Source organism: Mustela nivalis, assembly GCF_964662115.1.
Source record: "Mustela nivalis genome assembly, chromosome: 12".
Classification (NCBI taxonomy): domain Eukaryota; kingdom Metazoa; phylum Chordata; class Mammalia; order Carnivora; family Mustelidae; genus Mustela; species Mustela nivalis.
The window spans coordinates 46,786,489-46,813,014 of NC_139031.1; the positions used below are offsets into that span (position 1 = coordinate 46,786,489).

Here is a 26,526-nt window from a genome sequence, read left to right on the forward strand (position 1 = left end):
TTACAAATCTTTTTAATCTCCATTATCTGGCATAGGTACTTAATTCTTACTGATGAGTCAACAGATGAGTTCAATCAACTCCTCAAGATAGACCTATAAGGTATGCAGAACAAGTATTAATATTAATTATAATCATTCCCATTTCACACATGAGGAAACTGAGAGCTATTGGGTTAAATCATCTTGTTCGGAGTCCTACAACTAATAAATGTCACGGCTTCAGTCTTCTGATTCCCAGATCAGCGCACTTGCTATTACTATCTCTGATCACAGGAAAGACATTTAAAAGAACTCCAATACTTGAGGAGAGATCATATTACTGTAATTAATTCTCCTGCTCTCACACAGATAAATGGTGCTTCTAATTATGGCTTACTTGTATATCTCCTCTGTATTATAACCTTAAGTCTCAATTTAGTCCTAACTATGAAATATTTCCTTCCCCAAGAAATACTGTAAGAAATGGAACACAGCTATTGATCAAATCCAATATCTACAAAGCAGTACATTTGCATGTATAAATCTAGTATTCAGATGCATTAGTATACATGCTACCTTCTTAACTAACATTTGTTTCTCATACTTCACTGAAATTACTCATGAAACTATGACTAATAAAATTGGTTTAGAACCAAAATTCAATAAAAGCAAAGTTAATTATGTGTTTGTAAGAGAATAAGCATACAGTTAGATCAATATGCAAATCGTGACCTTCAATGGTCTTTTCTGTCTTCTTTTAAGCCCTTAGTCTTGCAAAGATTAATTTACTACCTAGAACTTCATTTTATGAAGCCACTAGGACTTAGATTACTAGATTTTTAATTGTTTACATATCAATGATATGTATGTGTATCTGTGTCTCAATGTTTATACCTTTGTGCAGGAGCCCTGTCCTAACAGAAGAAACAATGCATGAGGAGAATAAGTATGTTCAGCGTCATGTTAACAAAACAACAGACCAATTTAGAAAATTAAGTTCACATCAGTGTTTTCTAGGCACTGTTGTTTGACACCATGGTTGACATGGTGGGAAGTTCAAAGTTAAATGAGACATTTAAGAGTTTACTGTTTAGTGGAAGAAGTAGTCACATTCACAAATATACTAAAATACAACTAGTGTTTGTTTTTAAAGAGAGACACAAACAAAGGCAACAGAATGGAAAACAGATGAAGAGATTTTATTCTACCCTTGGGAAGGCTTCACTGAGGAAATGACATTTGTCAGATCTTGTGTCAGATTTTTACTGTAGGAAGTAGGAAGGCAGGGCTGGGGGGAGAAATAAGAAGAGCAAAGGCACAGAGGCCATAGGGCAAGCATACCTGGGCAACAGTGAGTAGGAGCTTCCATCCTATTCTCCAAACATATGACAGAACAAGATCTGTCCCTGCCCCTTCAAATCCCAACACTGGGTTAGTTTGCACAATGGCTGCCAGATGCATTCCCAAGTCATTCTCGTGTTGGGAACAGCTGGTCATTACTTACTTCTTCATAGAAGTTACCTGCACACCACATAACTATCTCACTAAGCCCAATCTAAATGTATGCCAACTTACCTTCCATTTGGATTTCAAAATGTTTGTGGCCACTTTAAGGGGAAATGTGATGGGAGGAAACTCAGAATCAAAGAGACAGTCGACTCAGCTTGTTGAGGATAAATGATTTTTGCAAATTTTACAAAATATATGACTGTGTAAAGACATTGTTAAAAGCTTAAGCTTCATTAATTTTATGGTAAATTAACTTGCTCACGACTTTGATGTTAATTCCCTTTCTATAAATTCATGAAGTGCTTTTTCCAGAAGTGTTTTAAACACCTGCTAATAGATTAGAGCGGATTTCCCAAATGTTTCTGAAGACCTTAGAGCACACTTGTAAACAAAAGCATCTGAGCCTATCGGTGATATGCAAGAAAAAAAGCAGACAGTGGACCCTTAGCTCTCTGTCTGCACTCCAGCTACTAAAAGGTTTGGTCTGAATCAGTGTAGAAGACTACTTATTTATTATTAAAAAAAATTTTTTTTAAAGATTTTATTTAGAAGACTACTTATTTATATTCTTATTAAGAATGTGCTACATATGAGAGAAAATGAGGGGGACTGTTTCTGTTGTTTCTATTACATTTTCTGTGTTCTTAGACAGTCTGAAAAGTTGAAATAGCTTGTTTAATTCCCAGATAACTTCTTTTTCTTGGCTCCCTTCCTCAGTTTAGTTTTCTTCATTATTTTCTTTTTAAACAAAGGAAAAGATACATTTTTTAAGGTTAGGATTCTAAGGTCATTTTTCTTTCAATGCCAATTATGTAATGCAGAATAAAGAACTTCTGTCTTTAAGGCTATCAACTAACTGAGACCCTTTGTGTTGTGAAGAAATGTTGCATTTTGGAAGAAACAAATTATTTTTGTGAACTTCCTGCTCACTGACCAAGACAGGCTTCTCACTAGTGTCCATTTAGGCCCCTTGTGGGGCTTTTCTCTATCCTTCTGTCTGTAGACTTACGCAAAGCCATCTGGGACAGTGACATTGAAAAGAAATGAAAAGGAATTCATTGATCCCATAAATATTGAGTGAACATTTATTTGAGGTAGGTGCTATCATTAGTTTCTGGAAATGCAAATATGAAGTCTCTGCCATCAAGAAACTTAGACTCTATTAAATAGATAAACATAGTATTATAAGAGAAATCTTATTGAGGAGAAAAGTGCAAAGCATGTCATAATTTTCCTTGCCTGGTGGCGATATGGATGGCTTCACTGTGCTGGTATCATCGAAACTGGGTCTGAAAGGATCTGTGAGAGTTTGCAAAAACAAGACATAAGGCACTGTAGGTAAGAGATTCTAGGTGGGAAGATGAACATATGCTAAGACCCCTTTTCTGGAAAAGTGACCCAGGAAGTGAGAACTGTAGTATAGTAAGAGTTTGTGGTGTTATTTAGGGGAATAGTTAGAGATAAAACAGGGAAGTTAGACTGATGCTGACTGTAACTAAGAAGGTTCGATTTGATTGTGTGAAATAATACAATGTGAAAGTCAGAGAACTTATAAACTTGAGGATTATTTTTAAAGATTTGTTTGCAGAGGATCCATTACGTTCTGATTCTCAGAAATGAGATTTGGTCATTTAAACAATGTAACCTTTGTGTGATGGTTCTGGACTAAAACAAATAATTTCAGGGGCACCTGTGTGGCTCAGTCAGTTGGGCATCAACTTTTGGGTCTAGTTGTGATCTTGGGGTCCTGGGATCCACGCCCCCTCCACCACCATGCGTGGGACTTCCTGTTCAGTGGAGAGTTTCCTTCTCCTTCTCCCTCCCTCTGCTCCTCCCCCAGCTCATGTTTTCTCTCTCTCAAATAAAAACAAAACAAAACAAAACAATAATTTCATTGCATGCTTTGAGATTATCTGCAGTTATTACAATGTGAAACATATTGACTGTAGCTTTTACAGACCCAAGATATAAAACACAACATTCTCATGTCTTCCTTTAGGTGAGAAGAGTGTTTATAAATCTGATTGTTACAGTAACAGGGAGCAAGCTGGGCATTTTGAAAACGTAGTATGATTTTGTTAAGGCAAAAAACCCTCACCCAATGACTTAATTCAAGTTCTCTATTGCATTAGATGCTACTTATTGATGGATCCAGTGAAATTGTACTTTAGCTTAGATAAAGTAAGGTTTTTTTCTTAGTCAGAGAAATACTTATTATAAGGAGGTACAAATTACTAGCCTGAGAATTCTTTATTTTTTTTTTTTAAGATTTTTATTTATTTATTTGTCAGAGAGAGCAAGAGAACACAAGCAGGGAGAGCAGCAGGCAGAGGGAGAAGCAGACTTCCCACTGAGCAAGGAGTCCAATGCAGGACTCCATCCCAGGACGCTGGGATCATGACCTGAGCCGAAGGCAGCTGCTTAACCAACTGAGCCACCCAGGCGTCCCTAGTATAGTATACTTTTAATACTAGTCCAACTAGTATTCCTGACTGTAATATTCCTATGTAATGAACTTTAATAGGTCTGGAGGATCCAGTGGTGAAAATAAATTTTACCTTTATCTGTTATGTTTTTTAAAATTATTTTTTAAATATTTTATTTATTTGTCAGAAAGGGAGAAAGCATGAGCAAGGGGAGTGGCAGGCGGAGGGAGAAGCAGGCTCTCCGCTGAGCAAGGAGTCCAATGCAGGACTTGATGCAAGGAACCTGGGATCATGACCTGATGAAGGCAGCTTAACAGACTGAACCACCCCGATGTCCCTATCTGTTATATTTAATTTTTTAAATAAGGAGGGTATATTAATGCACTATTTGTATAATTTAAAAAAATTTCAAAAGATTTTATCATTTAAAATCTTTTTAAAGGAATAGAGGGAGAGGGAGAAGCAGGCTCCCTGCTGAGCAAAGGAGCCTGATGTGGGGCTTGATCCCAGGACTCAGGGATCATGATCCCAGCCAAAGGCAGATGCCTAACCAACTGAGTCACCCAGATGCCCCTGTATAATTAAAATTTTAAAGTTTTTTTAAAAAAGATTTGTTTATTTATTTTTATTTACTTATTTTGAGAGAGAGAAAGCACGTGAGTGTGGGGAGGGGTAGAGGGAGAGGGAGTATTAGAATCTCAACCAGACTCCCTGCTGAGTGTGGAGCTAGTTGTGGGGCTCAATCCTAGGACCCTGAGATCATGACCTGAGCTGAAACAGAAAGTTGGGAGCTTAAACTGAGCAACACAGCTGCCCCTAAAATTTTAAAGTTTTAGTAACACTTATTTTGGGGGAAATCATTTAACATTTGCCCCCCACACCCATCATCCCTGTGACATGCTGATCTACCTGCCCTACCTCTGATATGTACAGCCAATCAGCCAGCTTGGAGGGGTGTTTCAGCTTTCCACTGGGCACTTGTATCCATTGGAACTGAAGCTATCCTTACATTCTAGTAAGCTTTGATTCCCAAGCCTCCTTGCTGTCAGCCTTTGCTGCCTCCAGCAAACAGAGGGTGATATGTATTTAAATTCTCAGTGTGGTTGGTTTTCTGAGAAGTAACTCTTGATCTAATACTGTCATAAGGTTATTATTATTATTTTTAAAGATTTATTTATTTGTTTGAGACAAAGAGAGCACATGTGAGCTGGCAGGAGGAGCAGAAGGAGAGGCAGAAAAAGAATCTCCAGCAGACTCCCTGCTGAGCTTAGTGCCCCATGTAGGGCTCCATTTCATGACCCTGAGAGTATGACCTGAGCCAAAATAAAGAGTCCCATGCTCAACCCACTGAGCCGTCCAGGTGCCCTTGTCATATGTTATTTTAGATTGAGCTATTTCACCTCCTCAAAAAAACAAAACAAAACAAAAATCTAAAAGGTATTTCTTATTTTATAAATTTTTTAGGTTTCAACATAAATTTTATCTTTGATGATTTTCATTTAGAAAAAATTTGGTCTGTATTCTGTGTGGGCACCTGGCTGGCTCAATCGGTGGAGCACGTGACTCTTGACTTCAGGGTTGTAAGTTTAAGCCCCACGCTGTGTGTAGTGATTTCTTAAATATAAAATTTTTTTAAAAAGATTTTATTTATTTATTTGACACACAGAAATCACAAGTAGGCAGAGAGGCAGGCACAGAGAAAGGGGGGAGGCAGGCTCCCTGCCGAGCAGAGAGCCCTATGCGGCGCTTGATTCCAGGACCCTGGGATCATGACCTGAACCAAAGGCAGAGGCTTTAACCTACTGAGCCACCCAGGCACCCCAAATATAAAATTTCTTAAAATAATAAAGTATTCTATGAACTCAGTTTAGTACATGTTTAGTAGCATATTAAGGAAAGAATACTACCAACACTATAAATTCCAAATATTAGAATTGCAATTAAATCTTTTGGACTGGTTTCTTTTCACAACTGTATTTTCAAAGTCTTCTGTTTTCTTGTGAGGTAAAGATATAAAGAAACTGAAAGTAGTCACTCAAACAAAATTAAGCACATATAATTGTCTCTCAGTTTGTGTGAGTTTTTTTTTTTTTTCAGGAAAACAACAACAACTGTAAGTTTGTTTTAATCTTTGTTAAAAAGAAATAATAATCAGTTCCTTTCATCTAGACTTCGCTTTAGTAAATTGAGATTAGTTAATAAAATTTGGAGTATTTTTCCAAGCACATGGTAAAATGTTTGGTGTCTATAAATGAGATTTTAGAACAATGCCATTTAAAACTTTGACTTATAGATTGTGATGAGCACTGTGTGATGTATGGAAGTGTTGAAACAGTATATTGCACACCTGAAACTAATATTACACTGCATGTTAACTAACTTGAATTTAAATAAAAACTTAAAAAAAATGAAAATTGCCTACAGAATACTTCTAAAAACACAATTCTATTTAAATAGTAAATATTTGTATATTTGAGGCAGAAGTGTAGCAAAAGATTTATAAAATGAAGTATTTAAGAGGATAATCTCTGTAGCTCCTTGCTGTTTTAAGAGTTGTTTTGGAAATACCCATGTCACCCTACAGTGATGGAATATCATAAACATTGCTAAAGGTCAAGCCGTAGTAATCCTGACAGTTTACTTCAGAGCTCTGCGTTTGGTGTCTTTTTCCATAATGAGAGCAGATTGTGAAAGACTTCCAGTATTTGAAAAATATCCCTTTCCAGTGTATGGTTGTAGGTGCTTGAAGGAAATGTACTTATAACTTTCACATCTCTTAGCAGGAATAATTTCATCTCTGGCCTTCTCACTGCTGTGAATATAGATGAAATAAAGAAGCAGGTAGAAAGGAGGATACATGCAGTAACTAACCTGGCCGAGAAATACATGGTCATTGAAATCTAAAAGGCAGGGAGGTTTCGATCTTTGGGCTCACCTATAATTTGTGCACCATAAATGTAGAAGGCAGTCAGCAGGGACTTTTTAATGACAGTGCTGTCTATAACAGTATCATCAGGCACGACATTGGCATAAATCATTGGCACTTTGCAAAGTGTCACTTCTGTCAACCTTCTAGTGATGTGATCTTTAGTCTTTCAAATCCATAGACTGGCATTTGGATCAGCTAAGCATCTTACATCCTGTCTTGCATATTAAAGCTGTTTTAGCCAATACTGAAATGCTGAAGTAATGCTTGTTCTAAAATATTTGTAAGCAACTGGCCTAATAACTAAGCTTTGCTCTTGGTATAGCTTGCAGAGTTTCCTGTTTGCAAATGCAAATGAGGCTGTTACTCATTTTAGGAAGTTGCCAAGAAAAAAAGATAATGAAGTAGGGGTGATTTTTATATCACTTCAGAGGACTTTTATTAATAAAGCTTTTATTTTAAGTTTAAAGGCGGCTTTACTTTTGGTTTAAGTTTACATGTTAAGGTGGTTGATGTGCAGTTGGATGAATTTTATAAAAATAATAATAATTAACATTGATAAATGTAATAAATTTCCCTTGCCTAGATGAAATAAAATTAATCCATTCTGTACATAGTAAGAGGGAAAAGGTGTATGCTCTACTCCAGTGTAATCTGTATGAATGCTTGCAGTCAACAGGATCATTATTTGCATCTATAGAGCTCAAGCCCTGTAGAACTTGTGCTGGTATTTAGTGATTATGAAGCTAAACTGAAAAATACCTTGAGAGGCATAAAGCTCATTTATACTCTTTATTAAGTTTTCATCATCGTTTTCTCTCTAACCTTATGTTCTGAGTAAAAGGTATGGAGAAGGCTGAATTTCGGGTAGTTAAACTTTAGTAATACTAGATTAGCTCATGGTTTGGGTTTGTTAGGTGACTGTTAATTTCATTTTAAATTCTTTCAGACATAGATATTTATCCCTAAGGAAGAGACCTTCGGAGCTAAAACCTGCTCCCTGTCTTCCCAGAGGTTATGTTCTTCCCAACCACCATTACTTCTTTCTTTCTTTCTTTCTTTTTAATATTTATTACTTTTTAAAAATTTCTTTTCAGTGTTCCAGAATTCATTGTTTATGCACCACACCCAGTGCTCCGTGCAATACAATACGTGTCCTCCATAATACCCACCACCAGCTCACCCAACCCCCCCATCCTCCCTCCCCTTCAAAGCCCTCAGTTTGTTTCTGAGTCCACAGTCTTTCATGGTTTGTCTCTCCCTCCAATTACCCCCAACTCACTTCTCCTCTCCACCATTATTTCTTACTCCCTCATTTGCACCCCAGGAATCTGAGTCGTTCAAGCCTGTATGATGAATTTACCTGTCTCAGTGTCCTTGGAACAGTCAAATCCCCCTTTGTCCAGCTCCCCAAGATCCCACGGTGAGCAGAGAAAGGTCCTGTATTGAAACCTCCAAGGAGGCTGCAGGAGAGCTGTAATCTAAGATCTGCTGTTTCAACCCAAACTAAGGGAGCTTCCAAACTTCTCCCAATTGTTAGAGTGTTGCTAAGAGAGCAAGAATCCAGTTGACCCAGTAACATGAGAAAGACCTAGAATGAGAGGCTGGAGCATTCGCCTGGAGTCCACTGAAATTCTAGAGCACCTTTGCAATAAATATACTGTCAAGATGCTACACAAGACTCTTAGACAAGGCCTGGTCTCAAAAGCTGCTGTTTCTGTTTCTCTACCTGCATATTGGAGGCATCTTCCCATTTGGGTCTTGGCTGTCTGTCTCCAGAGTGACTGAACACTAGCAGAAGCTACAATATGTTGGTTCCTCTGCTTGTCATTTTTGTTTGTTTTCTTAAAATGTGTAGACCTATAGTATTGTTTAGAGCAAATCCTGGCTTTAAAGGAAACAATCAAACCACTCTTTTCCAAAGCTAAGTTTGGCAGAAGAATAGTTATTTTGGACAGGGCACCAGGCTCCCAGTTTGAGCTTTTACTCTGTCAGGAACCTTGTGCTTAATTAAAGTGCAGACAAGATAGAACAACAGAAAATAGCGCTGCCCGTGGAACAGACCCACAGTTCTCCCTCTGCACTGTGACTGACCTTCTTTGAGATCTCATACAAACAGCTCTCTCGATGTCAACCTGCCGGTTAGAAACTGGGAGTGATTATTCATGTCTATCGCAGAAGGTGCTTATAGAAAGTGTTTAAGAAACTCCTAAAAAAAAAAAAAAGTCCTCAACAATCTGCTGACTTTGCCCAGATGTAACTGTGCATCAGACTAGATCTAGTTCTAAAGATGTGGCCTACCATGTAGACCTGATGTCCCCAGATTCATCCCCTCCCTTTCCCTACTTGGCCGGTGTTCCAGCAGGACAGACATCTGCCGGCTGCATTTCCCTGGCTTCTGAACGGAAGTGGGAGATGAAAGGGCAAGAGGAAGGAAAAATCACTACAGTTTTCTCTTCCCCTCTGCCTCTGGCAGTGATTCTCTTCAGCTGTGGTTCTAGCTGCTGGAAGGTGACCCCATCTCATCCCCAGGCTCCAGTAAACACCTCCTCCCTCAGCCTTCTAGGTTAGGGGTGGTAAGGAAGTGGCTTCCTGCTTCTGCCTTTCTCAGCCTCCTCCCTGTTCTCCAGCTTGCATTTTAGCTCTCTTGTCACTTGTGTTACTAATTTCCTCCGTTTCAAATACTATTAGTAGTTCGTTGACCTGATTAAACTCTAATTTTCATACCTGTAATATTAGGCATAATAAGTTTACTTTATCCTTTCCCAAGAGAAGATAAGGAAGGAAACAAGATGTGGAAAGGAAGAAAGGAGGGAGGGAAGAAGGAAGGGGAGAAAGGCCTTCAGGGTGAATTTCTCTTTAACCTTTTCCCCTTGCCCCCCTTGCTGTCTCTACTTAAAATCATGGGGTGGCCTGTTTGTGAGTCATATCATTTCAGGATGAGACAAAGACTGGATGTAAGTAGGCTGGGGGGTGTAGTGTGGAGTGGGGAGGAGTTCAAGAATCACAAATAGAAGGACTGCAGGTGAAGCCACGTTACTCTGGAACTGGGGACCCTCTGACTTCCAGCTAGACTCAGGCTGGTCCCTGAGGGCTCCATATTTTCATCCTCTTGTTTCTTTTCCATCCCTCTCCCCACTCACCCCTCCAAACTTCTCACTGCCCCGGCTATGTTCTATAGTTAAATAAACATATAGTTCTATATTAAATAAAGCTTTAATTTGAGAATAGTCCAGATTTATAGAAAAATTGTACAGAGTTTCCAGGTACCCCACATCCAGCTTTCCCTTTTATTAGCATTTTACAATAATATGGTACATTTGTCACGGTTGATGAATGGATATTGATAGATTACTATTAACTAAAGTCCATACTTTATTCAGATTTTCTTAGTTTTCCCATAATATGCTTTTGCTATTCCAGGATTTCATCTGGGATATCACATTATATTATATCATTCTCCTCCTTAGACTCTTCTTGGCTGTGACCGTTTCTCAGACTTTCCTTGTTTTTCTTTGTCTTTGATGATCTTGACAGTTTTGAGGAGTACTGGTGAGGTATTTTGTAAAATGTCCCTCAATTTGGATCAGTCTGATAATTTTCTCATGTTAGACTGGGGTTATATGGTTTCCAGGGAAGACCACAGAGGTAAAGTACTCTTTTCATCACATTATATCAAAGGTATATACTGTCGACATGACTTATCACTATTGAGGATAGCCTTTATTTCCTGGCTGAGGTAGTGTTTGTCAGGTTTCTCTAGTAGAAAGTTATTCTCTTTTTCCCCTTTCCATAGTGTATTTCCTGGAAGCAAAGTCATCATGTGTAGTCCACATTTAAAGAGTAGGGAGTTATCCTTCTTTGAGGGTGGAGTATTTATATAAACTATTGGGAATTCTTCTAATCAAAATGTGTCTATTCTCCTTTATTTAATCACTGATTTATACTAGTATGGGCTCATGAATATTTATTTTATTGTTTGGGTTTTAATCCAGTACTACTTTATTTACTTTGTTGTTCAGGTTGTTTCAGCTTTAGATATTGGGGACACTCAGTTGGTTCCTGTCACCCTTTGATGTATCCAATCATTGTGGGGTTTTTTGAGCACTCCCTTACTCCCCACTCATCTTGTATATTTCCTGACCCAGTCTTAGAATCAGCCATTTCTCCAAGGGGCCCTCGTTCCTTTTATTTGAGAATGGTATTAGAAACCAAGATCCAGGGGTGCCTGGGTGACTCAGTTGGTTAAGCATATGCCTTCAGCTTGGGTCATGATCCCGGGTTCCTGGAGACTCAATTCCCAGGCTTCTTGCTCAGCAGGGAGTCGGCTTCTCTCTCTCACTCTGTCTGCTGCTTCCCTGCTTGTGCTCTCTCTCTCTCTCTCTCTCTGTATCAAATAAATAAAATCTCAAAAAAAAGATAGGGGGAGGAAGGAAGAGAGACCAAGACCCAACTCGAGGTGTGCTTATTGCAACCTGGAGACACTCCTTATTTCTACCCCTTTGCATAGTTAACCAGTAATTCTTCATCACAAGTCTTCATTTTTATTTTACTCCTGAAGATCATTTGCACAGCAGTAGAGTTCAGGATGAAAAAAAAAAAAAAAAAAACCAACACAGAAAAAATGGGTGTTTAGGTCTAGATTGGGTCGCCTATGGAAACTTCATAAACTAGGAGACTAGATCGAATGATCTGAAAAATCACATCCAGTGCCAAGGTCCTAAGATATCTTATTCTAATGTTTTGAAGTATGAGGGCATTCCATTTATTTTCTAGGTGGCCCAAGATGAGTGAGATGGAAATGTGCATGGAGACAGGGACTGTCCTAATCTGTCTAGAGTGGAGAGCTCTTAAAAGCAAATGTTGGGAGATGCTGGTAAAGAAGATTGGGACTGTGTACGGTGGGTCTGCCCTTAAATACCAGGCTACAGTCTATAGGCTGTGATGGTTATTTTGTTTAAGAAACCAGGTTTATATATACAATGATTTCTAATATACATAAGGTAAAGATTATTCAGTGTGAGGTTGGCCCCACAGGGGCAGGGAGATATTAATGATTTGCCATGCAAATTACTGGGTGTGCCAATTCCTTTTCTGTTCCTTTGTCATTACATATTAATCATTCTCTTATTACCTAGTGGACATAGATATTCAAGTAAATTAGGGGAGCATTTAAGCATATTTTATGAAAATAAGCCTGAAATGGACTGTACAGACTCATTTTCTTTCATAACATTCTGTTCCTATTAGATTTCAAGCAATGCTAGGAAGCCCTAGAGGAAGTAGGAAGTGGTATATGTAACCCAATTGTCTCACTGGATGATTGTATGTGTACATATAATCTCATTGTCTGAGGCTAGACTTTTATGGGAGAGTGAGAACAATTTTGAAGCCTTGGGCAGGAAATATTAATAGGTCTTAATCTTTACACTGACATAATAAATATTGCCCCACTTACCTTTTCCTTCTGAGTTTGTGTTACTTTTTAATTCCCTCATCCCTTTGTACCCTGAACTTTGAGATATATATATATATATATGTGTATATATATATATATATTCATATATATGTATTTCCTCTCATTCCCCCTTATGATTCATCCTTTTGTAACTGGGTTTGGGTTAGGTGGTTAACCTATTTAATGGGGTAATCACTCTCTGAAAGGAGAATAATTTATACAGAAGCAGTTTACCTTGCCCCAAACCTCCAATGAATTGATAACCTTGAAGAGGGAATTATAATCCTCACTTTAAAAAGTTTTTTTTTAGTATTTTATGACCCCATTTTTCCTTTATTTTCTTAGCTCTGTAATTAACTTTTTGTCTAACCCTTCATCTGTATGTCTGTAATGACCTTCTGCAAGTGATAGTTGTTCAGATAACAAGGGATAATTATTTTCATTAAGAGGACCAAGTCTTAGGTTTTTGATCCATTCTATAATTCTTGCTTATGGAGATGTGGATACTTGGATGTTTCCCTTAATACCATTTAGAGGACAAAAACATTTTAACGAGGCTAGTCTCATTTATCAAATATTTTGGAGCACGTCACAGTGGGGTCAAAAAACCGACAAAAAACACCTCATTTTGCCTTTATTGTGTCTCACATAGAAACATATCCGATTAAAAACAAAGGAGAAAATTAATGTCCTGGAGGCAAACCAGAGCACCAAAGGACTTGGCTGCCTGAATTCTAGGGAAAGAGAGGTGACTTTTGAGAGAAGAAGAAAGGATTTTGAAAGAACAAGAGTGATGGACCATTCTGACTTGAGGGTTTTGGAAAATGTCATGTAGTTTACTAAAATGAAAAGTGTCTAGTTAGGCTGGAAGAACTTTGGAGATTCATAGTGGTGCGCGGACAAGCAGAAAGGCAAGTCCACCAAGCCCAGTGATGAATTTGAAGTGTGTCAGGTCAGGAAGACAAAGGGAGGATTCCTATAGGTAGAACACCCATTATTTACCTTGCTTGTTGATATAGGTGCATTTTAATGCAGTTTTTACTTAATAATTATGAGCACCTCCCCCCTTTTCTTTTCAGATGGGGAATAATTGCCATTTAGCCTTTTATAGGTCAATTAGTAGGAGAATAGGGAACGACAGACCAATTCTTGAAATTGTAATGACTAGACTTCCCTTCAGATGATGGTTTCCTTGTTGTCATTTTTATGATTGTTTCTACTCGCTCAGCAAACTATTGGGGAGATGGCATTTTAAGTGGATGTATGATGTGGCTAGAAAGAGAGCTATGCATTCTCATCACTTCCCACCTTCCTAAGCATCACAATGTAAGTCTTTGCCAGATGCAAGCGGAAAGGAAGGAGCCACGCGGACATTCTCCTCCTGGCCTTGGACAATGCTGACAGCACACATCAGCCACTCAGCACTTTTCCAAGTAGCAGCCATTGATGCCCGGCTCCTCAACTTTAACCCGGGGGAAGGAGGTCAACATAGGAAAGAAAAGCATGTCAGGGATCGTGCTGGTGGTCTGCTGGGCAAGACCGCAGTCTGCCGGGATGGCCGTCTTCTGAGATTTCCTTCAGCTCACTGTCAGCACCCTCTCTGGGAGCAGTAAGGCAAGTGCTTATCTGACAAGGAATAAACTACGTGTAGAGTCATCACTGCAAGCTAACAGAAAGAAAATCGTTTTTATCTCAGAGAATTGGAAGAAATCACAGTAATTAACATGTTTGAGGATTTACTCTTAGAAACCATGCTTAGTGTCTTACATAAATTGTCTCATTTAATTCTTAAAATAATCAGAGCCACACCTCATTTGTCTCTCAAGATTAGCTTTTTCCTTTAGTGGACATTGTGATTAAAATACCACTTACTTAAAGTTACATTTTTGTCTCTGATCTATACTTTATAATAATTGTAACACATTATAAAATATTCTGTCTCTGACCTAAGTTTTATTTAAGCTCAAATATGCCTTATTTTTCTGCATAGCTCCTCTTACCCCATTGTTTATTATCATGAATTATGAAGACAGAAAATGCCTATTCTGTTCTCTGCCTCGTGTGCACTTGGAATCGTGTATGTGTGGTTGGTAGGACTTTAGAAATATACAAATGGTAGAGTGCAGCTCACTTCCATAGCTTCATCATTAGTCCAGACACACCTAACCGAGTGTTGAAGACTGAATAGGGTTCCCATGTATGTCCATGCCCTAACTCAGGGGACCTGTGACTCTTACCTTATAGAGAAAAAGGGACTTTGCAGATGTGATTCAGATAAGGATTTTGAGGGACACCTGGGTGGTTCAGTCAGTTAAGCGTCTGCCTTTGGCTCCAGTCATGATCCCAGAGTCCTGGGAATGAAGCAGGACTTCATTGTTAAGCAAGGAGCCTGCTTCTCTTTCTGCCCCTTCCCCTGCTACCACTTTCTTTCTCTCTCTCTCTCTGACAAATAAATAAATAAAATCTTTAAAAATAAATTAAGGGTTTTGAGTGAGGAAATTATCCTGGATTATCAATATGGGCCCATTATAATCACAGTGATCCTTCAGAGGGATTCAGGAAACAGAGTGAGAAGGTGGGTGGGGGCAGGGAGAAGGCCATGAGGTGATGACAGAAGCAGAGGCTGGAGTGATTTGCTCTGAAGATGGAGAAAGGGACCACATCCCAAGGAACATAAGTGACCTCTAAAAGCTGAAAAATCAAGGAAACAAGAGTCTTCATCAGAGTCTCCAGAAGGAACCAGACTGGCTGACAGCTTGACGTTAGCCCAGTGAAATTGATTTAAGATTTATGACCTCCAGACCTGTAAGAGAATAAATGTTTATTGTTTTAAGTGACTTCATTGTGGTAATTTGTTATAGCAGCAGTAGGAAACTAATACGTGCAGTGTGTGTAAAATATAGGGCTATGAGACAGCAATTATACAGAAAAGCTGTAGAATTTGATATACGCACAGTGCAAAGCAGAGGACATCACAGTTCTGCATTCTCGAGTTTAGATGTCACTGAGCAGCACCCACTACGGGACCTCTTTTCCTCATTCTCCCTTACCGCTGCGGGCACTTACACACTCAGGAACAAAACAGTTTTCCTCTTGGAGACTAGTTAGTTTTCATTCTCAGAACAGGGGTTATTTTACATTGCTCTCAAGGGTAGTCGAGCAAAAACACATCTTTGGTTTAATCTCAATGCTCTTATAGATTGCTTTGTCTTTACAAAAAGATTCATTTAAAACAGAGAGCTGGGTGCCAAGGGTAAGCAGAAAGGAAGATCTATTTATTTGTCCTTTGTTAGCTTAGGATAGTAAAAGTAATTAATTTGGTTATACCTTGGTGCATTTTTATGAGTGAAATTTTGTATTTAATGTATTTAATACATTTGTAAGTTTTGCAATCAGGAGCTGCATAAAAGGCTGTGGTAAATTCTATGGTTAATCAAAGAAGGATTCCAAGCATAGTGGCACAAAGAGAATCATAATTTCAATTAGATTTTATTTTAAAAAATTGTTTTTATTTTTTAAGTAATCTCTACCTCAAACATGGGGCTTGAACCCATGATCGCAAGATCACATGCTCTACTGACTGAGCCGGCCAGGTGCCCTTCAATTAGGAGCAGCATCTCAAGATATACATTAAAATGATAGAGGAAAAACAGGCATTTTTAGGCACCTGGGTGGCTCAGTGGGTTAAGCCTCTGCCTTCGCCTCAGGTCATGATCTCAGGGTTCTGCGATTGAGCCCCACATTGGGCTCTCTGGTCAGCAGGGAGCCTGCTTTCACCCCCACCCTCCCACCTGCCTCTCTGCCTACTTGTGATCTCTGTCTGTCAAAGAAAACAAAAACGAAAACAAAACCAGGGATTTTTGTGGACATAGGGCTGGATCTTACCACCCTGAGCTCATGACTTGAGCTGAAATCAAGAGTTGGCCGCTTAACGGACTGAGCCTCCCAGGTGCCCCTCAACTATCAAACTTTTAAGGAGCATTTTATTGCTAGCATTGACCATAGTAGGCAGTTAGGAAATAGAATGTTCTGGTTATTAAAATATTCATATGATTGAGAGTAGCTCTACATAAACAATTGATTTTCAAAGAATATAATAGATTAAAATTCAGTTAATGCTGAAGCTAAATTGTATGTAATTTATTCAAACTCCAGTGATTTGGATTTTATACAGGATTATGTTATGCACCTAAACTATCACTGAACTGTATAGATACAGAACAAAGGGCCTGTCTTTACAGTTTGGTCCCTCACTGCCACTAGTAGCAAATTTAGTGCCTTATCAGCCCTGAAGAATCCAAAATAGTGAAAAGTATTTCCTTATTGTCATTGTTATAAATTTGTATCAGTGTAGTTACCTTTCCTCAGAGAAGTGTATATGTGGGTTATAGAAAATTCTGGAAGAAAAGAACAGTTGAAATAAAATGATTAGCCTTTTCAGAGTTTGTGTATGACTTCTTCCCCCCATCCCATTCCTCACAGAGGATTGAAATGCCTAGTTGAGCTAAGGAAACATGCTTGTAAATTTTCACCAGCATCTTAATTTGAAATTGCAGTTTGAGAAGACTAATATTCACACTGCTTTTAAGAAATGTTCTGTGCCTACACATGCTCAATTAAAATGCCTGTATTTAGGCCAAATCACTTCATTGTGGTTATATTCCTGGAAGTACTCTCCTTCCCCTGTCTGGCATTTCCAGGAATAATATTACAGCTCTGGCCAATCAGAGAAAAACAAACGGAAATGGTAAAGGTATTTTACTAATTGCAATAAACAGTTAAAGAAAACATAAGGAAAGTGAATGACAAATGCTCACTCAGAAAGCAAACCGCTAAATGCGTTTCCTTTTGGACAGTTATTCCTCCTAAAAGCATAATTTAGTATCCTTCAGTCACCAATCATTGAGTCATCGAGTGTTGGAAACTAAAAATCTGCAGGCATGAAATTGCACTGATTCAATCTCTTCAGGAAATATAAAATGGGAAACATGAGGATAAGTAGTACATATTAGATACAGGAAATATTAGAAAGTAAACTATCTAGGCAAAAATCTCTGTCACTTTTTATTATCTCCTGAATGGAAGGGAATATTTCTGGGTATACTATTTAGACAGAACAAAACAAGACTCGCATTTTAAAAAAAATCGTCTTTATGCTTTTCTTCTTTGGTAGTGTTAATTTTTTATGTAGCCTGATCTGGCAATAAAAATATGATATAGCTGTCATTATCATTGAATATTTCAAGGCAGAAAATGTCAGTTGCTGTGAAAATCCTGCCAATTCTGAAATCTGTGTGTGCAGAGAAAGTTGGCCATATGTAGGATAATTTTGCCGGGTGGAGACCATGCATGACCTCTAACATTAGACTCATTTGAAGGTCTGAATATTTATTTTTTAAATTTATTTATTTGACAGAGAGAGATCACAAGTAGGCAGAGAGGCAGGCAGAGAGAGAGAGGAAGAAAAGCAGGCTCCCTGCTGAGCAGAGAGCCCGACGTAGGACTTGATCCCAGGACCCTGAGATCATGACCTGAGCCGAAGGCAGCGGCCCAACCCACTGAGCCACCCAGGTGCCCAGTCTGAATATTTTTTTATTGTTAATTATTTTTATTAACATATTATTTACCGCAGGGGTACAGGTGTGTGAATCGTCAGGCTTACACACTTCACAGCACTCCCCATAGCACATACCCTCCCCAATGTCCATAATGCAATCACCCTCTTCACAGCCCACCTCCCCGCAGAAACCCTTAGTTTGTTTCGTGAGATTAAGAGTCTCTTAAGGTTTGTCTCCCTCCTGATCCTATCTTGTTTCATTTTTTCCTTCCCTACCCCCCAAACCCCACACTCTGCCTCTCAAATTCCTCTTATCAAGGAGATCATATGGTAATTGTCTTTCTCTGATAGGCTTATTTCACTAAGCATAATACCCTCTGCTCCTGTAACAGTCCCCTGTAATAATTCTCGTCTTCTATCATTAGGATGAGGCTTAAAAAAAAGTTATTTAGAAAACCAGCCAGGTAAAGTGAATTTTGATTCTTTTGTAAATGATTTTTTTAAAGATTTTTATTCATTTATTTGAGAGAGAGAGTGAGAGAGAGAGCAGGGAGAGGGCCAGAGGGAGAGGGAGAAGCAGACTCCCCTGCTGAACCGGGAGCCTGTCTTGGGCTCAGTCCCATGAGATCATGACATGGGCTAAAGGCAGACGCTTGACAACTGAGCCACCCAGGTGCCCCAGTTAAAAAAAAATATATATAATATATATATATATATATATATGGTTTGTTTATTTGACACAGAGAGAGAGACAGTGAGAGAGAGGAAACACAGGCAGGGGAATGGGAGAGGGAGAAGCAGGCTTCCATCTGAGTAGGGAGCGGGCTTGATCCCAGGACCCTGGGATCGTGACCTGAGCAAAAGGCAGACCCTTAGCTACTGAGCCACCCAGGCATGTCCAATAAATGATATTTTAATACACACGCGGAGTATCTGATATACTCGAACTTGTGATCTCACATGCTGAAGTGGTAGGTTTCTTTATAGAGCTGATTTATTGTTGTCTTTTCAGATGGTATCACTGGTAATTGAGTCATTCTATAGTAAGACAGGCAGATTTAAAAATGCGATTTATATCTCTGTCTTTCAGCTCATTGCTAATTTTAAGGATAAATACACAGTAGTCTAATTTTACATATTATTTTTCAACAGTATTGGGATGATCAAAGTAACAGCTGTTAAGGAAAGTTTCTTTGGGGACTTGAGTGATTTAAAATAATGTACCTGGGACTTGAGTGATTTAAAATAATGTACCTAAAATACCAGCTTTCCCACTTAGTTTACCTGTTATGATCCTCCGGGCAGGCTCTACATCCGTCTCTCAGAGAGAAAAAAAACAAGCTGATGTTTTTATATGCCCTTTTAGCTCTATCTAATAATTACATTTATATTTTAAGAGAGCTGATGAGAAAAAATATTGTTCATGTTCACCATTGAGTTTTAAGAAAACTTAAAATTAATGTCATGTTTTTTCCCCCTGTTAAAACAAACCTCTGAGATATTTCACCCTCAGGCTTTGACAGTTAACAATTAACAAGGGTTTGAAGAATGCTCTTACCACCATTTCCCCTGGAGAACTTTGTAAGCTTTGCATGTAAATGCAAACAAAAATTTTAAGGCTTTTGATCTTGGGGATTTGATGAAATCTCCAAATCTCCAGAGCAAATTTAAGGATTACAGGCTACAACAAGTACACATATGAAAGCATGACAAATTAACAGTAAATATGTAATATTGATCCCAAACAGGAATATGATGGATTTATTTCTTATGACGACATTCTAGTCTGAGTCACTAAAAAAATAAATGTCACTGGGATGGGTGGGAGTGGGAGGAAGATGGCAAAAGTCTGTCTATTGACCGTATTCATATTCATTTATATGCAAAAGAAAGAACACAGCTCACTCAAAGGTTTCATTTACTTTAATCCTTTTTCTTTCTTCCTTCCTTTTTTTTTTTTTTTTCAAACTTGTTCTAAGCAGAGTGAAATTCAATTCTGATCAGACCTGGGTCACCAGGGAGCTGATATCCCAAAGGCCTTTTTGTTTCCCTTGTGTCAAGATCTGAGTGAGCTGGTATTTAGCTGTGGGAGCATAGGAAGCCTCTTGCTAAGCAGGACAATGACTGGAGCTTGTGGAATTACCATAGCTCCACATAGTAATTGTCATTCTGAGAGGTGATCTATGCATTCCCTTTCCCACTTGGTAGCAGTGGTAGCAAGTTGACCTGGTCATCCCAGGTTCAAGTGTCATTGATTGGCTGATGATGGACAAGGCAGGACATGAATCTACTTGACATTTCACTCAACAAGGGTCTTAGATATATTATCTAAATCAAGTCTTTCTTTTTCCTTTACTTTGCTTACAGTTTAGCAACAGTAGCATGCAGGGACATATCACCTTGTTTGCAACTCTAGGAAGAAAAAAAGGTCTCCCACAATCTTATGTAGACATTTCACATTCCACAACTATTAGAGAAGTTGGTTGAGCCATAGCAGCTGCTGAAATTATCAGAAATGGTTGCAGTTGTTTCTAAAGAAGAGGAACAGAAAATGAACCCGATCCTGTTTCTTTTGTGCTAGTAGATATCATTGCTTTCTTTCCTTGCATGTTTTCAATACAGAGGGAAATGAAACTTGGCGAAGTGATAGTTTCTCTTTGGAGTTCCCCATGGAATTCCATATCTCTTTGGAGATACCCCATGGAATCTGCATATGTGAAACTTAAGAAATTTCTTTAATTTCAGTATAAAAACCTTGTACAAATGGACATATTTCATTCATATGCTGGATACATTCTTTTATTGTCTTCTATAGGCCTTAATGTTTAAACTTAAGTGAAGACTTGTCCAGGCTCAGTGATGGGTTAAAAAAAAAAAAAATCACTCGAAATGTAGAAAATTTGAGATTTATAAGGAAATAATAAGGCAACTGAGGATAAGATCTAGGAAGAGGCCAGAAACATAAACAGGGAAATTCTTTTTTTTTCTTTTTTAAAGATTTTATTTATTTTACAGACAAAGATCCCAAGTAGGCGGAGGCAGGCAGAGAGAGAAAGGGGGAAGCAGGCTCCCTGCTGAGCAGAGAGCCCATGAGGAACTTGAGCCCAGGACTCTGGGATCATGACCTGAGCCAAAGGCAGAGGCTTTAACCCACTGAGCCACCCTGGCGCCCCTTCATATTTTTAAAGGTATAAAACATAGCAATTGTGAGTGAAGGTGTGTGGAGGGCGCAGGCAGATTTTAGAGGGGAATGGGGAATCTTTTTTTTTTTTTTTAAGATTTTATTTATTTATTTGACAGAGAGAGAGAGATCACAAGTAGGCAGAGAGGCAGGCAGAGGGACAAGGGGAAGCAGGCTCCCCGCTGAGCCAAGAACCCAAGATCCCAGGACCCTGGGATCATGACTTGAGGCAAAGGCAGAGTCTTACCCCACTGAGCCACCCAGGTGCCCCAAACAGGGAAATTCTTAATGAGATGGTAATCACAGTCTTTGGCTTGGGCCTCTGGGAGATATCTATAAAACTGGAGAGACTTGGATCTCAAGTTCTGTACCCACTCTTCTGGATGACATGATTGATAATACAGAGAAAAACAGAATTCACATTAAATTTCCTTTTTTTTTTTTTTTTTTGCCCATCCACACATATACCTTTAGTTTTCAAAAATGTACATATAAAGTCTTGCAATGTTGACTTACATCATAAAGTGTTTCTAAAGAAAATTTCTTATAAATCACAAAAAGTTCCATCCACAGTATACACTATATACTACAGGGTATAATTCCACATGATACTAGATTGAGAAAGGTCACAAGTCACAAAAACTCAACATAGAAGCTCTCAGTTGAGGGTTGTTTTTGGTTTAATGTTCTTTGTAAACTTGGGTAAAACTGTAGTTCAAAACTATCATCTTAAAAAGGTATTCCCAAAAATTTACTGACGTAATGCTGAAAACTTTTAGAAGAATCTGTTGTAAATATTGAAATTAGAGAATAAAGGTAGATATATGCCCAAGTTAGCAGTTAAAACTCAACACATAATAGTTTATGACTAAATAATGAGCCACATGTTAATACCTTGTATATAAGATGAGGCTTATTACTTAAATGTCACCCTATGGATTTAAGCCAGATATGGCCTCTCCTCATTCATATCAGTCATTTACTTTAAGGAAGAAATTTTTTTCTGGACCAAAAACTCTCACACAGCTTCCTCTGGTGCTGGTAGAACTATACTTATACAGGAATTTGAGGCCCTTGACTTAGACAGGATGAAGACCTATAAGTACCCAGGAAATACTCAGGCCATGACCCTGGAATTGCACAGGTGTGATCAGGTAAGGGAGCAGCATAAAAGTACCACTCACCTCTAAGTCTTACTTTTTACCATATAAGGGATTGCTGATAAAACTGTTTGTATTTCAAGAAACCCAGTGAATAAAGAGTGAGTGGATGGCAGTATAAACAAAGTTAATCTTTTTAATTTATTTTTTTTATTTCTTAAAGGTTTTATTTATTTATTTGGCAGAGAGAGAGAGAGAGACTGTGAGAGAGGGAACACAAGAGGAGTGGGAGAGGGAGAAGCAGGCTTCCTGCTGAGTAGGGAGCCCAGTGTGGGACTTGATCACAGGACCCTGGGATCATGACCTGAGCCGAAGGCAGAAGCTTAATGACTGAGTACCCAGGTGCCCCACGAAGTTAGTTTATAAATTATTAGTGAGTAACAGTTTCTCAATATCCTATTTGGTCAATTGTATTATTTCTCCCGGTAACTTCTAAGATAAGAGAATATCTTCCTGTAAGTAAAAATCCAATGTACCCAGATCCTAGCTTAAGACACACTACATGTTTCCAGTGGCTTTTGCTCTTCTCCCCTTGACGTGAAAGTGAAATGACCCAGGCATGTAGCAGAGAGGAACTACTGCCTCAGCCTGGGCCTTGGAATGAACATCCCTAGTGCAAAGCCACAGCTAATCTGCAGTTTATGTAAAAAGTAAAGCAAGAAACAGTCTTTTTCTTTTAAGTCCTGAGATTTTTTTTTCAAGTTTTTTGTTACTGCTGAATAATATAGTTTAAGAGCTGACTGATATACTTACCAAAACTAAAAGGTTGTAAATGTTTAAGTAAAGTCCCTCTGTAATCTTCAGTACTCACATTCATAAATATTACTGAGTACCTTGTATATTCGGGATATTTGCTATGTCGTGTTAGTATGATACTTCATGAAGCTTCCAATGGGAAAGCTTTCAGTGGGCGAAAGAGACAACATAAAAAAGAAGTGCACAATTAAAATAACCTGGTTCTAATAATTTCATGAAGGAGAGAAACAAAATGCTGTGATGCATAATAGATAGAGATAGAAGTTGAACAAAAATCTACTTTATATAGAATGTTAACAACATGTATCTTTAAGAAAATGGATTCGAACAAAGCTTTGCAGAAAAAGAAGCTGGCCATCTGAGGAGTATTCTAGATCAGGGAACAACAAATTCAGAGGCTCTGTCTCTTTCTTCAACTTCTGGCTTGATCGGTGTCTAAGAGATAATAATAGCATTCTGAGAGATACCGTGTAAAAACCGCTTCAGGAGTTAGACCCAAATTTAATCCATCAGAAATATATGGGGTTGCACTGCTTCTTAAATAAAGCAGAATCTAAAAAGTATCTTCTGATTTATAACGTGATGGACATAGGGTTCTAGAAGGATAATGGTGGCGAATGCCCAAACCAGAGTACAGGGTGCTTTTACTTTCTCTCTGTGCACTACTCCAGTCTGCCCCCTTGCTAGTGAGCTAGTGAGCTAGTTAGAAAATCCTTGTCCTCCCAACAGCCCTCTCGTTTCAAAATTATATCAACAAAGCACTACTTGTAGAGTGCCAACAAAACCCAAGGTCCCATGCCCAGTGTAGATCTGCATTTCCAGGAGTTGGCTTTGAATTGGTTTGAGAGGAATGGGCCACTATTGTTCTGGTGTTCTGCTGGACATTAATAATTTAGTCACATCACACAAATACTTCCAATGGAATCATATTCATCCTGCATCTGGACCAAAGCTGGAGATCTACCTGGACATAGAGGACTCTCACAGTCGCCTGTCTAGGCAGAGAGAGCCACAGCAATTAAGTTCATTTCAATTCAGATGACTTCTCCCAATGTGCCATCCCCCACCGTTTTCTCTCCCTTAAGGCAAAAGGTGCAGGAAAACAGTTCTTGTTGGTGTCTTTAAATAGTAAATTCTGCATTTCTGTGATTCCTAACTCGACAAGTACATTTAGAAATCAAAACTCAAACCTGCGTTGGGAAGACAGCCAATTCTTTGCCCATTGCACCTGGTCCCTTAAAAGATGATTTATATGTGAGGCAAAGAAGACATGGGAGTGTTCTCTCTAAAAGGAGAAAAATGCTTTTATCTTTAACAGACATAATCTATAGACAGCAGCAGACAATTTATATGTATAATTCCCAATTTGATGTAGTAGTTAAACTACTTTATCTGGCCTTTGCAGTGATAGAAAATACACTCCTGTACAGCTCCCATATAACAACATAAAGCAGAAATAGAATATAGACAGATAAAATTGCGTAATGCTCTCATGATGGTGATTTGAGAAGCAATTGCTACATTTCATTTACAACACGGAGAATGCCTACAGTCTTCTTAGAAAAAGCCATTCTGGTCTAATTAGGGATGCAGGTAAATACTCCTAGCCATTCTGATTTTTCTAAGTTATTTTCTAAATGAATTTCAAGGCACAATTTTAAAATACAGTTAATATTAAACTAAATAGCATTTTTTTCCTCTTTAGAAAATGGATGTAAAAGGGAGTAGTTTATAAGCTAGGTGCTACAAACTGATCATCATTTAGATGAAGAATGTTAAAACTGAAAAACAGAATACCAAGGTAGGTTTGTTAGGGAATAAAATTGCAAATTAAGCCACCTTTAAACTGGTTGTCAAATATCAGTATAGATCTTCAGATAAAAGCCCTGTGTACAATTCAGTAAAATCTAGGACATTAAAAAAAAATAGGTGCCAGGTTTAAGTGACTTTGAAAAATAATACTGAAATACAAATTTGGGGTGTACCGAATGTTTACTTACTAGAAACGTTTTCATTATTTTATTTATTTATAGTTGTAACACTAGTGTGTTCATTTTGTATTTGTTTATATTTTTTAAGCTAGAAACCAGAAGTACTTAACACATACCCTTCTTTAGAAGACCTATTTAATAAGATAGTTTATTCTTACATTAACTATCTTACCATATTATCTTTCATAATATAAACACCCTTCCATTAGATCTTTTAAGTAGTTTTATGTGATCAGGTGAAAGGGTTAGTATTTAGATAAGTTCTTCTCCATAGTAATGACCTAAAGAGAGCAGGACAGCATAAAGGAATTTCGAGTACTTTAAAAATAGTCAGTTAAAAAAAAACTTTTTTTTATTTATATAAGAGTGAGGGGGTGGGGAGGGAGAGTATGAATGGGGGGAGGGGCAGATAGAGAAGCATACTCCCTGCTGAGCAGGGAGCCCTACTCCTGGCTCCATCCCAGGACCCTGAGATCATGACCTGAGCCAAAGGCAGCCGCTTAACTGACTGACCCTCACAGGTTTCCCTAAAAAATTGTCAGTTTTAAAAATGTGTTCACTTAAATTTATCAACCTATGTTGGTAAGTAGAGTAAGATCTCTATTTCTTAAACAGTTAAAAATTCTCAAATCAAGTATATTTATAAAGATTATTTGAAAAACTTAGCTGGTAAAGCATACCATATAATCAGAAATCTATGTAATTTTCTTTTTTGGCTTATATATCAAATTATGTATGTATGTATGTATTTATTTATTTATTTATTTTTAAACTTTTTTTTTTAAGATTTTTATTTATTTGTCAGAGAGAGAGAACGTGCAAGAGTTCTCCCTCTGGCAGGCAGAGGGAGAAGTAGGCTCCCTGCTGAGCAGAGAGCCCGATGCGGGACTTGATCCCAGGACCCTGAGATCATCCTGAGCTGAAGGCAGCTGCTTAACTGTCTGAGACTCCAGGAGTTCCAAATTTAGTTTTTATTTAAATCAAAGTTATACATGCATATAGTTTAAAAAATGATATAGTTCTGCAAGCCTTACTTTGATAAACAGCAGGCCTGTCCCTCCCTCTCAACCTTTATAATGCCATATTCCAATTACTGGAGGAAATCACTTTTAACTCTTTGTTCTGTTTTCCTTGGTTTTTACCTCTATGTCACTAAATGTTCTTATACTGATACTTGACTTTTTATTTTTAGGCACTATTTATTGACATCCCCTTATGGAAAATAAGAATTTATCTTTCTTTCCCTCCATTGTCACCAGTATTCTTATTCTGGCCTGGTAGATTCCTAGTTTCCCCATTTTTCTCATATAATTACATTGTAATTTTATTTTATGTTCATTGCTTATATTATGATTACATAAATGCTATTCATGGCTGAACCATGTAGTATACTGTAATCATTATCCTTCCTGTACCACTATTTAAAAAATAATGTAATAATGCTTATTTTTCATTTAATTTCTGTGCAGTTATAACCAATTTATCCCTCAGTCCTAACCAAGTCACACAAATCTCTTTTCAATGCATATAGACTTTTCAGCAATTGTATGAATTTTATTTTTTTGGAGACCACCTCTCTTCTG

The 26,526-nt window shown here is 38.1% G+C and overlaps 1 protein-coding gene across 6 annotated transcripts in view; it reads left to right on the forward strand.

Moving 5' to 3' along the window:
* LOC309845359 (uncharacterized protein) overlaps positions 1 to 26,526 on the forward strand; it is a 151,568-nt gene that overhangs the window by 74,152 nt on the left and 50,890 nt on the right. Inside the window, exon 8 of one of the 6 annotated variants that reach the window (XR_014301234.1) lies at positions 13,527 to 14,080. The exons of the other annotated variants lie outside the window; for them this stretch is intronic. The gene's annotated coding sequence lies outside the window, so the exon portion shown is untranslated. Of the gene's footprint in view, positions 1 to 13,526; positions 14,081 to 26,526 lie in introns of those variants that run through there. 6 annotated transcript variants of the gene reach the window in all.